The 15695-nt window shown below is 32.5% G+C and overlaps 1 long non-coding RNA gene across 1 annotated transcript; it reads right to left on the bottom strand.

Annotated features, from left to right (window-relative positions):
* Positions 1–6341: 6341 nt before the first annotated feature.
* On the bottom strand, positions 6342–14240 carry LOC127699962 (uncharacterized). The gene is made up of 2 exons (XR_007981319.1): positions 14108–14240; positions 6342–8374 (listed from the first exon to the last, which is right to left on the bottom strand). It is a non-coding gene; the product is annotated as an uncharacterized LOC127699962 (long non-coding RNA).
* Positions 14241–15695: the final 1455 nt, after the last annotated feature.

Here is a 15695-nt window from a genome sequence, read left to right as displayed (position 1 = left end):
GCCCATAGGGCCAGGTGAGCTAAAAATGTAGCCTGAGAATTGATATAATACTATGAATAAGACAAAGAGAGGGGGTATGGCTTAGCTTGAAATGATGAAGTATAACACATTTATATTTCAATGGCTCATTATGCAATGACAAAATAAAACTAAATTCAGTTAGTAATTCACCATGTGAACATATTTTGGACACTGTACGATTTAAAATATAAATAAATGTCCCCTAAATACTTAAATTCAGCTGAAAAAAGTTGACCTGAGATTTTCTTCTCCAATGCAGGTCATGACCTGCACTTTCATTTTCATAGGTTGGCAGGTATGCTGTACACATATATGCATGTTCTGATTTAATCAATATACGTGTATGAAAAAAATAAACAGTTTTAAGGTAAACTAATAATAACTTAATCCAATCAAATTGCGTAATCTTGATTCAATAACAATGACCGGTCCACATCATAAAAAGTAATAGGGGTAAACTGGGTAGGGAGAAAATGACAGATATTTTAAGTTCATTTTTACATCGGATGTGACCTTGAGAGGTCATAGCGGTGTTATGTTGCCGCAGAAATTTCCTTGCGCTTTTGACTGATAACCGAACGTATTTTGTATAATTACGCGGATATTATCGAGTGCAAAATAACATTCCTTATCGCTTGTTATATATTAATTTCATCAATAAATATTCATGAAAATAATTTTTAAGAACATAGATAAATGATATGAAAATGTTTTGTCGTAAGAAAAATATATAATTATATCAATAACAAATCACGAATACCGAATATTTGAGTAAACGCATGCGGAAGAATATCTCGAGAACGCTTTGCAATAAAAGCGGGAAAATATGAATGCCTATATACTCAAATCCAATCTATTAGAAAAACGAATAATTACAGAAGAGTGTCCACCATGCACTTGCACTGCACTATCATTAGAATAGTAGAATAGAATGCTATGTAAATGAATGAAAATTTGCCTGTAGAGCTATTAAGATGATCTGCTATATATATAACTGTTTTACAAATAGTAACTTATAACAACAAACCAGAGTATACTGATAACAAATGATTATATCACTACAATATAATAATTATTACGGTGAGGTTGAATTCCCTGTCATTTAATTATTCATCATCCACACAGGAACTTGTCTCAGAAAAAATATATCTATGTACCTTAACTTAACTTTCAGGTATAGAGATATGATTTTTTTTCTGAGACAAGTGCTTGTGACCATCCACTAGAACTTGCGGTCATCCGATGTTCAGTACTTCAGTACTTTGATTTAAGTTCATAACGAATAAAAATTTGTCAACCAAAATTTTTGCTATAATTTCAAAAATATGTCGTTCTGTATTGGTATAGATTTCGGATCTTCGTTTTTAAGGCAATAGAAAGTTTAGGCTTCAAAAGTCTACATAATTATTGACTTTAAACAGAAACATTTAATGATTCACAAATAATACATGAATACAAAGAAAAATAATTTCTTAAAATACTGCAAAATAATCATTCTGATTGGTTTAGTGGTATTGTCATAAAGTGCATTGAGATGAACCGTTGTATAGCAAACATCGAATTCCCTCGCAAAATGTTATCACACACTATAGTTTATTTGACGTTGAGACTGATTTTGTGCTATCAATATTCGACTTTGAACATGAAGAGAAAAGGGGAAATCCACCGTATAGTTCGATTTAGACGATTTGAAAGATTTCAGCTGAACTGCTAAGCAAACCCACGAGAGGTTTGTACATGAAAACATTTTATGGTTGCAGTTACTCTTGCAGTCAGTAACTTCGTAGACACTTTATTTAATTTCAGCATTTTGGGACATAGTTAGCTTTTTTTTATAAATGTAATTTGTATGAACACTTTTCATATAAATTATATTATTAGGTCACAAGGTGTACGATAAAGTTCCTATGAACTCACTGAATGCACGAGGGACTCTATTCATAAAAAGTGTCCGTGTAACATCCGTTATTGTACTATTTTTCTACAGCTCTGCTGGAGGCAAAGTCGTACAACAATCTTTACCATCCACACCACATGTAATGTTCCTTGACCTTGAATCAATGTTAGATCTCATGATCTCAACAAATATAACCAATGAAAGCAGCTTGTGCTGTTTTCTGTTTTTTGGTCGGATTGTTGTCACTTTGATACATGAGGGTCTGGATGGGGGAGGGGGTCCTTCATTTCTGTATTATTTAATTATTTATGCCATTTTTTCTATTCTTTATACTTTTTGCCCATTATTCTCTATTCCTTATATTTTAGCACCTTTTCTTTTCTTTCTTTTTTTGCCTATTTTTCTCTTTTCTTTATATTTTTTGCCCATTATTCTCTAATCTGTAAACCCCCATCCACACCCTCATACATTCCTCGTTTCCATTCTCTATTCAATACATTGTCCTATATTACAGTAGTGGGTCTTCCCTGTAATCTGCAAATTTTTCACGAGATTTCAAATTTTGACACAGATTATATTATTTAGAACGGTTCTAAGTTATTGTTTGTAGTTTTAGAACAGTAATTCCTATGTTATATCACCATTGAACCTTCTATATTAAAGTAATACAACATACATTATTAGTTATGCATCATTAATTTTGTATTTGTGCCATCTTATATTATACTATTTATAGTAATATTGTATCCGGGATGGTAAACCAATATTTTCCCATCTATATCTTGTATCCGGGGTCGAACTTGAGTGTATTTATCATATACTTTTGAGGTACAGTGTCGTATGATCTCATATCAATTTAAAATTAAAAATCACCATCCGTAAAATTCATCAGTGGTTGACAAAATCAAGATGTTGAAATACAAAGCTATTTCCACACTGAATCGGTGTTTATTTCCATGATTGAATGTCTAGAACACGTCTGTGTATCAAATTTAAACATTATTCAGAAACGTGAATCCTTTTAAAGCTTAGTTGAATAGTGCTGATGATTTTTTACAAAACTATTAGACAATCTTATTTCCAACTTAGGTCCCGAGATGGGCCGATGATGACCATATAGCAAATATGACCAGAACAAAACAAGCTTGACCAGCCCACACTATTGGACGGTAGCAATCGAGCGTCAACGGTTATGTAATGTTTGGTCAGATAATCTGAATATTTGGAACATATAGGTTCAGTCATCTTCTCAACAGCAATAGAATCTTCAACATCGATCGTAATCTAGAAGAAATGATAACCCGAACAAAGTTACGAAGCTTTCCATACTTCATATGTCCACTCTTTGAATCCATAGAGAGCCCTAATGATTGCATCTTTGCTTATGCCAGCTGAAATCGACAACACTTCAAGAGAGCGGTTGTCTTCAAAGTCAACATGAACAGCTGCTGGTTTAAAATCAAATTTTGGTCACAACAATTTGAAAGAGACTCAGACAAACAATGTTTGTAGAGCGCCTCGGACTTTCCAAACAATAGAATGAATGTGAGAGCAAGGAATATAGTTTCAAGTTTAAATCAATGAATCGTTTAAAGCTGCTTGAAGAATTTAGAGCATTTTGAATGATTCATCCATAAAAATTCTTCGACATATATACCACAAGCACTCTAAATTGTCGTGCATGCAAAACTGATTACTAGTATTCTGTTACGGTTATTCTGTTTACAGTTACACTTTTATAGGTTAAAAGCGCAAACGTCCGGTCAATTTTATATAGGTGTATCAATGTTTAAAGTACATAGTGTTTGGAGCGCAAATGACCTTTACATATGTTACAGGTATAAAAGCGAAAACGTCATGCGTCCCCATCGCATTCTGTATGCACGTGTCCCAAGTCAGGAGCCTGTCATTCAGTGGTTGTCTTTTGTTGCGGCGTCCACCTTTATCAGTCTTTTGATGCAGCGTCCACCTTTATTAGTCTGTAGTTAACGTTTTCTTAGACATCAATAACTTTGTCAAACCTTTATGCAATTTGGAAAGAAGCTTTTTTGTGAACAAAAGACAGTGTCTAGAGCAAATCTGAAAATAGTTATTTTCATTTTCCCGTATTTTAAAGATAAATAAGTTTTTTTTAACAGTTAACATTCAGTGTAATGTTAAAGTTTTAAAGTCATCTATACTTTGTCAAATCTTCGTGGATTTTTATGTAAGTTGCACAGAAGTTTTTTATGATCAAAAGACATCATCCAGAGTAAAAATAAATATTTTTATTTCCATTTTTCCGTATTTTACTGATAAATGGACTTAACAGTTAAAGTTTACAGGCTGTCTGATTATTTTTTTTACATGATAACATTGTAAACCTTCATGTTATGAAACAATGATCAGGAAATAGCATCTAAAGAAAAAGGTTGATTCTTTTTTTAATTCTGTATTGAACTGAAATATGGACTCACTTTTTACAGTCAACATTACACTTTTACACCGACCGCAGCAATCACATGCGCTACACGGAGTCTGTAGAACCCTTGGTGAATTTTTAAATAAATCAGACAGTTAGTTTTCTCGTTTGAATTGTTTTAAATCTGTTGGGCCTTTTATTACTTGCTATGCGGTATGGGTTTTGCTCATTGTTGAAGGCCGTACAGTGACCTATAATTGCCAATTTCTACGTCATGTGATTTCTGGTGGAAAGTTGCCTCGATCATTGGCAATCATACCACATCGTTCTATAAGATAAGATAAGATAAGATAAGAATTTTATTAATCTAATCAAGAACCCATAAAGGGCATCATTTACAACAATATTAAGCACAATATGATTGGAAAAAAGAAAAACTATATCCTAATATAATACTATCATATATTGGACAGGATCAGAGCCTAACACATCATGTGTCTTACATAACATTAACAATAATTGCATAATAATTTTATATATTTTGTATCCACCTGGATCTTATTTCTAAACACTTAATTATATAATTGCCTAGGCACATAAGAGTTGGTAAATGCTCATTTGTGAACAGCCAGAAATATTTTTTATCCTTGGGTAATTCTTTAAAATTATTACAAAAACTGTTTACTTTATCCCATAATAATTTTCTCTGTTCGTTATATAAAGGACAACTTACTGTGAAATGGGTCTCATCTTCAATAGAATTTGATCCATGTGATAGGCAGTGATGACATAGACGCTGACTTCTCTCTATGTATTTTTTACTATACCTATCTTTCTCAATTTTAAGATCATGTGCACTTATTCTCAATTTACATATAGCTCTTCTTATATTAAAATCTTTAATTGATAAATAAGCCTCCTTTACGAAGTCAGTCTTGAGGTTGAAATAATTTTCTAATTTACTATTACCTTGTGATAAGGTATCAGATCTTTTGACCCCCCAAAATGTTTTAAAACTGTTTAAAGTAATCGGAAGTGTGATGATAAGGCAATTTTTTTTAAGCTTGAATATTTCTTTGCAGAGATCAATATCAAAAGTTAACTTCCGTATTTTTAAATGGCTAATATGCGCAGTCTCAGCGTCTAGGCCAATTGTCACTTCCAAAATAATGAAGTCCCGATAATTTTTTAGGCATGGGCACAATTTCTTACGTTAGAAATAAGAGTAGAGGGGAAGCTCCTGTAAATCACTGTTCTTTTAATTTTGAATGGATAAGAGCCGAACATAAAAAAGGAAAATTATAAAAACATTAAAGAAAATTTACTTAAAAATCTGAAATGCCTAGTTTAAAAAGAAAAAGGGTGATCCTTGCCCTACGCTCCTGTTAATTTGACACCATTCAGTCGTCCTACTGTCCTCCTTGAGTCGACTGCACAGAAACAATCAATGTGATCATATAATATCGTATCAAGTTTGGGTAGTTTTTATAGACATAGGAATTTATATTGTGTAATCTTAGAGGTTTCCTAACTGCAACAAAGGGATCGTGCTCAAAGTATACTGTATAGTCGATACAAATATCATCAGTCAGCCGTGAAGCAGCTTTTTTTAAATACTCTCTAAATTCCTATGGTTATCAGCCATTTAAGTTTTTCCTTTACATTTGAAAAAAGAACAGATAGTATTATGAGGTACATAGTGACATAGTATACAAATGTTTAATTATAATACTGCTGAAGTTTCCATACTGTTGAAATTTTGCACTAGGCTAGAGCAATTATTATTATGTGCCTACATATAGTGACAGAGTATACAAATGATTTAATTAAAGGATTACTGAAGATTCCATACTATGGAAATATTGCACTAGGCTACCCGGCAGCTACAAATAAATCAGTAAACGTCATTTTCAATATCTTTAGGGAAGCAGGTGACACATACAATATTTGGCACGTTTTTCGCAACATGCGCAAAGTCGCTATTTATAATAGTAACATTAATAACTCACTACAAAGAAAACAGTGTTGTCATATAATTTATCATTGTTCTCTAAATATAGCATATGAAAACAACATTTTATAGGAGAATGGTGTAAAATAAGTTTATAATGTTGCTATGGAAACAAATAACTAATATACATACTATTCATTTATTCATTTTGTGGTTCTCTAATACTGACTATATGTCACAGTGACACGTCTTTATTCCGTACATGTATATGTCACAGGAACACGCAACTTTTCCGTACATTTTCAAGTATATGCCATAGGAATTTTAACACGCCTATATTCGGTACATCTATATGCATAGTAATTTTAACACGTCAATATTTTGTAAATGTATATGTCAAATTGTAAAGCTAAAACACATAAGTTTAAGTAAAAATACCAACACAATTTAACGAAACACAGCAAAAATTCACATTTCGTCGTGTGAATCTTATAATCATGAATTCCCAATTTGGTAATAGTGGTATAAATCAAAATTAAAGTTTAAAAGCGCAATATCATAAATATTTGACTGACGCATAAAAAGTTATAATTGGATTGAATTTACGTACATGAAGAGAAATTATTTGTTCAATTGGATGTTTTTAATAGACAAGCAGCTTAGATAAATAAAGCATCCCTTTTTCTGGAGATAGAACAATTCACTACAAACAATGTTGTTTTAGAAATTTATCCCTATGTTTCTCTAAGAGATACACCATGGATTTTTTAACTGTGTAATATCCCCAATTCTGGACTGCTGTTCTGGATTTTCTAAGAATTGTTCATAGATTGAGATCAAATCGTGCAAACACTTTAAGCATAGTACTACAAAGAATAATTTTACAGGAAAAATACCTGAAAAATAGTGGAGTTACAACACTAAACAAATATTTTTTCTGTGAACTAACAAGATGAATAAGCTATAATCCAATGAGAGTGTGGAGATAGAACAGTGCAGTTCTGACAAATCTTGTAGAGTGTAGACATCTCGTATTATAGTTGTATAGGGAGATAGACCATTGCATTTGAATATCAAATACATAGCTATCTTTATTTTTATCAAAAGTGGACATATAACACTGTAAGATTCACACGGCGACTTTTGAATGTATCGACCTTGGCACGTTGTTTTGATATAAACTATAGAGAACAAATATATTAAAACGTCCTTCGTGACAACGAGTAGGTCTGTGAGCTGGAAAAAACTTAGTTGTTGCATACAGATAGATTTTAGGATAATTTACTATGATAAAGAACAAAAGAAACACTCTATAACTTGGTGTATTGAAGAGCTTTATAATTTGTACAACAATTTACCTTTTATTTGTAAAAGGAATTCAATGAAAAGCCAAGGAAAATGTTTGGTACAAAATTTGTTTTTTTAATTAACCTCTTAGTCCTAAGTTTATATTTTAACGTAAAATGAATAACTTTGCTCGTGGTATACCAAACATTACAAATTGCTTACTAGAGAGATGACCAGAAAGTGAAGGATAACATTTCTTAAAATGAGTTTCGATATTCGTTAAAACGTTTTTCTCCAATGGAGGTCTTGTCAAACTTTTGTCTGACGAAGGTGATGCACGAATCAATACTGCTAATTGTTCATTTGCAATTTCCCGCCATTTAACCCAATTGTTCATATCATCAGTAGAAATATTGTCAGTATATGATAATTCATCATGAATGCTACCCAGGTTTTGTGCTTCTTTGATATATCTGTTTTGTGTTGCTGAAGTATGAAAGCAAACTACATTTTGTCCTCCTGAAAAATTACAGTTCTTGTTCCTCTGTACGTCTCTGGGTAGGTAATCTGGCTCGGGTTCTTTGTTATCCATTCTTCTGGAGTTCTTATTCAAACACCTCTGTACGTCTCTGGGTAGGTAATCTGGCTCGGGTTCTTTGTTATCCATTCTTCTGGAGTTCTTATTCAAACACTATTTAATCTATCACGTTGAATCTTATGTTATTAGTAACTTTCTGCACACAAAAATCAGCAACCTTGTACAATAACTTCAGACAAACCAGTAGTAATCATTTACAGCCTTGGGTTCATATGTATCCTAAAAATGTAAAGAGAATGTTGCATAATAGTTATCATGTGATCCTAGCCGGCAAACACTATCATGTGAGCGTATTGACACTTATTGTTGTAGTTGCGACAACAATATATTCAATATGATATTGGTACGTAATAATGTATGGTTTATGTCCTGCTTCTGATAGTAGAAGGGCATTACAATTTCCTATCTTCACGTCTGTCCGTCCGTCTGTTGGTCCATCCTGTATCATTGTGGTTTAGGATATTTTGTGGTTACCTCAACTTGAAGCTGTTAACTATTTGATATATATGCAAAATAAGAGTTTTTACACAGATTTCATGATTCACTGTACATAGAAATGTGATAGTTTAAGTTTTTATTTAAGGTAGGTAATTTTTTTAGTTGAAGGTAGTTTGTGGTCAAATCAACTTGAAACTTACGTACATATGTTCATCATTAATTGAACTTTTAAATATATATGCCAAATTTTAAAGTTTTCCACCACATCATAGACTTTGTCTTCGTAATGGATTTTTTCCCGATGAAGAACTTAGAACAGAATTTTATGACACTTATAACTACTTCGACTTTATATATATATACGAGAAAATGTACGATTCTTCCACTGCATCACTATACATTGTCTGTTGTTTTCTTCTGAAACAACTTTGCTAACTCCATTAGATATTAGCAACAATCATTCTTGTGGGTATCAACAAAAGAGGATGTGAGCTAACCGTCAATGAAACAGCAAACCAACGACATAAACAACCAAAAGACATCCTGATTCAGGTCAAAGAGTTTGTGTTTTTGGAAATCTTTTCGATATTTCTGTCAACCAGCAATCATCGAATCCACCGTCACTGGATATAGAACATAAAAGAAAACACAGAATTGGAGTAATTTTAAAAATTAATAGATTTTTGGACAAAATGTATTACAGTTCCAAGGAAGAGACGGTTTATTCACATCATTACTCATGCATGACGATTTACCACGCCATTTTGTAAAATAAACTTAAGTATCAAACGTGGAATGCGCTATGTAGACCATGGTTGACTTTTGCTTAAATTTAAAAAAATGGCATGACCATAATATGCATTCAAATTCATAAATTGTTGATGTTCTTATGCTGATATCTATAGATATCATGTTTTTTGTGTCGTTGGGTTTCCGTCTAATTTAAGAATTACCCGTGTGAAGTTATGACTGCACTTACTAAGAAATTAATGTATAGAAGATGAAGACTTTTTTCACCAAATCAGGAAATTAGGGCGTCAGTAAGACATATAACACAACGATTAGAAAAATTTGCAGAACAATAATATATTCAATCTAGACAATAGACATGTTATAAAACAAAAGGCAACATATTATGATAAAATTTATGTTTTGTCGACCTTGACCCAACTGCACCAGGAAAGTATATTGTAACTATACTATTGAATAAAGAAACAACATAAATCAATGGTGCCTTAAGGAGAGGTCTCTACTGATAATTAAAAAAATATCTAACTATGAGGTATACTACAAATACATTGAATAATTATCCAGATCAGTCAAACTCATAAAAAAATTTAGAAAGATAACATATTATTACAAGATAATGGAATATATATGTTAAGTCAGCAGTGTCCAAACAAGGGACAGTTCAGTGCAGGCTTAGCAGAGTATCCAGTTTCTTAGGTATAATCCATGAGACAGACAAGAATTAAATATTTTCGAAAGAACCTGACTATGTTTAATCATATTGTTCGAAATATTATCCAAGCCTAAAGGACTGGTCATTTGTAACCCGAAAAGGGGGGAGGAAAATAAGGGGGGCCTTGAAAATTTTTGGGCATGGAAAGGAAGGGGTGTCCAATTTTTCAATACATCAGATTGGGGGGGGGGGGGGGGGGGGGAGGGGGCAAAAATTTGGTGACCCCACCCACCTCTTCCCTATACAATAAAAAGTATAATTTTTTGGCACAATAGACATCCATTTTTTTTCGACTCGCTCCGCTCGTTTCAATTCTTAAGATTCAATTCCTAAGTGTCAACATCTTCTTCCAAGAATGTATTTTTATCTAAAGTTCATTTACCAACTTCTTTGATAAAGGATATATATGAACAATGTGCTGAAATTGAATGAAGCTAGGTGTGGTAAATACAGTATGTTCCTATAGCCCCTTCTGACGGTGTGATAATACATTTCACAACTTGCTCGCTATGCCCGTGTCTGTAGTTGGTTTTATATTTCAATGAAAATAATTTGTGTATAACTAGTAAATTAAAAGGTACCACAAATTAAAACCTTTCACATATATAAAAATTTGGTCCGAAAGTTTGGCTGCATCTGTAGAATTTTTATTACAAACGGGATATCCCATCCTAATTTGACGGTGAGGTTGTTTATAAAGCCCGTAAATATAGACACATTCCATGTAAACAAATTGATCCTTTGGATAATCTTAAAGCCAGGTTATCAATTTTTATACACAGTAGTTCAATCTTTTAAAAATTGTTTTACAGGACTATTAACATTGTTTTTGTTTTGAAAAATTAAAACATAACTGACTATATGTTGCTTTATATGTACAGTTATAATTACTTATGATTCTACACCCTGTAGATATTGTTTACTTATATTTTGGCATTGCACAAGGTTGTGCATTTCTCATACTGTTTATGACGTCTTTACACTTAATCCGTTTGATGTGTACTGGTTAAAACTTTAGTCTGGGAAAAGATGATTTATTAGTTGTAATTGGCATTGAACTAGCCTTCAGTGACTGCGAGTTTCGTTGCTTTGTGTGTTTTGTTTTAGTGCATCTTATTTTTTGGTGACCCCACCCACCTCTTCCCTATACAATAAAAAGTATAATTTTTTGGCACAATAGACATCCATTTTTTTTTCGACTCGCTCCGCTCGTTTCAATTCTTAAGATTCAATTCCTAAGTGTCAACATCTTCTTCCAAGAATGTATTTTTATCTAATTTTAAAGTTCATTTACCAACTTCTTTGATAAAGGATATATATGAACAATGTGCTGAAATTGAATGAAGCTAGGTGTGGTAAATACAGGTATGTTCCTATAGCCCCTTCTGACGGTGTGATAATACATTTCACAACTTGCTCGCTATGCCCGTGTCTGTAGTTGGTTTTATATTTCAATGAAAATAATTTGTGTATAACTAGTAAATTAAAAGGTACCACAAATTAAAACCTTTCACATATATAAAAATTTGGTCCGAAAGTTTGGCTGCATCTGTAGAATTTTTATTACAAACGGGATATCCCATCCTAATTTGACGGTGAGGTTGTTTATAAAGCCCGTAAATATAGACACATTCCATGTAAACAAATTGATCCTTTGAATAATCTTAAAGCCAGGTTATCAATTTTTATACACAGTAGTTCAATCTTTTAAAAATTGTTTTACAGGACTATTAACATTGTTTTTGTTTTGAAAAATTAAAACATAACTGACTATATGTTGCTTTATATGTACAGTTATAATTACTTATGATTCTACACCCTGTAGATATTGTTTAGTTATATTTTGGCATTGCACAAGGTTGTGCATTTCTCATACTGTTTATGACGTCTTTACACTAAATCCGTTTGATGTGTACTGGTTAAAACTTTAGTCTGGGAAAAGATGATTTATTAGTTGTAATTGGCATTGAACTAGCCTTCAGTGACTGCGAGTTTCGTTGCTTTGTGTCTTTTGTTTTAGTGCATCTTACCGATCTTTTGAGTTTCAAATTGCAAATGAATTTTAGTTTGTTAGTATCTTGTGCTGTAACACCGCTATCCCAGGTTACGCGCTCACAAACATGTTTAACCCTGCCACATTCTTTATGTGCCTGTCCTTAGTCCGGAGCCTGTAGTACAGTGGTTATCGTTGGTTCAGATCTGTCATAAATGTATTTGTTTTTCGTAAATTGTTTTGTTAGAAATTAGGCCGTTAGTTTTCTCGTTTGAATTGTTTAACACTTTTCATGTCGGCCCTTTTATATAGCTGACAATACAGTATGAGTTTTTCTCATCGTTAAGGCCGTACGGTGGCCTTTAATTGCTTACTACCCCTTCATTTTAACTGTTGAAGGCTGTACGGTGGCCAATAATTGCTTACTACCACTCTATTTTAACTCTGTTGGATAGCTGTCTCATTGGCAATTATACCACATCTCCTCATTTTATATATAACCAAATAAAGTTCCATGAAGTCACGATAAACTCATCATAGATACCAGGCTTAAAATTTTGCACGCCAGACGCGCGTTTCGTCTACAAAAGACTCACCAATGACACACGAATAAAAAAAGTTAAAAAGGCCAAATAAAGTACGAAGTTGAAGAGCATTGAGGACCCAAAATTCCTTGAAGTTTTGCCAAATACAGCTGAGATAACAACTTCTCCCACTTTAAGCTCTAGATCCGCCGTAGTAATGAAGCAATATTTTATTGAATGATAATAATATAAATATAAATTGTATGCATGTATTTTTGTTATATAAAAGTGTCAAGAATTTATTTTTTTGGGGGGAGGGGGGATTTTATTGTCTTTTGAAGGGGGGTCTTGAATTTATTTTCTTTCCCCAAGGTGGGGACATGAAAAAAATCAGAAAATTCCACTGTTTCCTCCCATCCCCCCAATGAAAGAAAACGACCAGTCCCTAACGATTTGTTACACTGTAATTCTGAAATGGTAAAAAGAAATTTCTTTCTCTTTTATCAGTTTATCAAGATTAAAGAAACAAACATTTTGTCTTGATTAGCAAGCTTTTTCCAACTCCGTCTTTGAATGAATCATATATCTGATACAATCCATTGAAATGTGTAACCAAAGTAGATAATGCAGCAGCAGAAGTTGAACTATGTATGACCTTTATGATCATTATTTTTTTAAATCTTTCATTAATTTCCAACAGTATTTAGGATTATCATCATGCAGATTATGTAATTGTTTCAATAGTATTTTTTTTGTATCTAAATTTTCTAAGTTTTAAATATTACCCGTTGAGTTTATAATAGCGACCTTTCACTATTGGATGTTAAGAAAAATTTAATTGCAAGTATATTTAACCATAACTGATTTTTTTTTTGGGGGTGGGGGGGGGGATTTTGCAAATCTCCATCAAATCAATTTGTTGTCTTTATTTTCTTATTCGTTTAAGAGAAGCAGATAAGAGAATATGTGATAATTCTGCTACAGCCTCATCGACCGAGGATATGAGACTTTTATTAAACGTATACATTTGCAATTCTACATTTGTATATCTTGTGATAATATGGCTGTCTGAAATTTTGTGGGAGATTCATTTGACCACATGAAGTTTGGTGATTTATCAAACATTTAAATATTACAATCGGTATCATCAACAATGCATATACTTGATATTTCCCTTTCAATCTGAAATAGTATGTAATATAAAGTTGTGAACATAAACAAATGAATTTAATCCAGGATACTCTCCGACAAACTGCCATTTGGGGTATAAAATATTTTCCAAAAACATCCACAAGAACGGCGACCATTTAGTGACTAATAGAATTATCTTAATAAAAGACCTTTGTGTTAAATGACTGACTTGTCCTTTTAAGATTTGTTTATCAATGGGTTAGTTATTACACAAAGGTAAATAACATTTATCATGGTGAATTAGCAATTCTTGCATTAAAATCACCACCCAGTAAGACATTTCCTATTTTCATATATTTTGCAATTTCCTGTCTAAATAAACAAGTTACAAAAATCATACAAACCTATTGTTCCTCTGAATTTCCTCTCAGAAAAAGTAACAATCCTAGGAAGTACAAAGTTTTTATTTTTCATTGAACGTTTGTTTAAATGTAAATCTTACTTTCAATAGCCGATTGACTGCTTTGTTTGAATGGTTAATTGTTAACGTTCAAAAGCGAGAAAACTATAGGTGTATAAGTAAAAGTTTAATTAGTACTTTTTTCAAAACAATACGTCTTTCTCTTGAAAATAATTTATATATTAAACTGTGGAATTTAAAGTAATTTCGAATGAATTAAAAAAAAACACAGCGTACAAAAATGAATGGGTATGTTTCAGTCGGGCTTTTATTCCCGTTGGATAGCTTTTCGAATAAATAGAGCGTTGATGGATTTTTTTTCTTGTATATATAAAATAATAGGTGATTTTAAAAGATAAAAAATGTGTATCAAAGAAAAATAAACAAACGGACTTCCGCGTTCCACAAATAGTTATAAGATTATTGTAAATGTTCATACACAATTAGATTTTCACAGAGCTCTATACTGGTAGTATCAACTTTCAATCCATACAAACCCGACATCTTCCTTTATATGTAGTGTTGGTTTATCTTTCTTGGAATTTGTTCAACTTTTTTAGGTGGGGGGGTCAGCTCTGGCTTTAAATGTCAAGTTATCTGACAGATTTCGTGCTGTGTTGGAACGTTGATATGTATCCAATGAATACTTTTTAGGGTCTAAAATCTATGAAGTTTTTATTTAAAATAAGAAAGAAAAACACGTGCATCTTAAAGTACAAACCCAGTTAGCCTCCGATGAAAGTCCAGTGATGGACAGAAACCGGCCAGGCAACTTTATTGATTCAGGTGGTCCATTATTCTCAGATTTTGAGTATCTTCTATAGCCCGACAGGGTTTGAATACCCCCAAGGTGAAATTAGTAGTATTACAGAGAATGAAAATTGAATTTTTATCGTCAGCTTTTTCTTCAAAATATCCTTGGACCTAAAATCTCGCAAATTTCGCTACATGCTGCATTCAAGTATTAAACATTGCTGCAGTTTTCTTCAAAGTTTGCGTACTTGGCGGAACACCCTCTCTGTAAAGTTTACTATAGCACTCATTGCTGAAATTGGAAAACAAAACATCAAACGGATTTCTTCAGGTTTCGTAAAATTTTGCGCACTAAATGCAATTTTTCAGTGATATTTTGCGCACTTCACGCAATGTTTGAATGAGATTAAGCATAATTAGCGCAATGTTTGGATGAGAGCAACGTTTGAGTGAGATTTCGATTATACGTCTAAAATCTAAAATTTAATGGTTTTGGAAACACGTGTATAAAATTCTTGGTGCAGCTTGTCAATGAAAAAGAGAACACCAAAAAGATAATAGCAGCAACCCTGCATTTTAACTCTAGTATTGGGGTTTTATTTTGTTATCAGAACTGACTAAGGTTTAATATAATCTAAACACGAAGAAATATAAATATGAATTTATTTAACGATATTATTCATAAAGGTATTTTTTTGGTACATAAATGTAATAAATATGATAAATCCGCATAACATAAATGGGTCGAGAAAGTTTGACCTTACGCTAGGTCAGTAACC

This window comes from Mytilus californianus, unplaced genomic scaffold (assembly GCF_021869535.1).
Source record: "Mytilus californianus isolate M0D057914Y unplaced genomic scaffold, xbMytCali1.0.p SCAF_1, whole genome shotgun sequence".
Taxonomy (NCBI): domain Eukaryota; kingdom Metazoa; phylum Mollusca; class Bivalvia; order Mytilida; family Mytilidae; genus Mytilus; species Mytilus californianus.
This window is presented reverse-complemented; position numbering and strand designations above follow the sequence as displayed.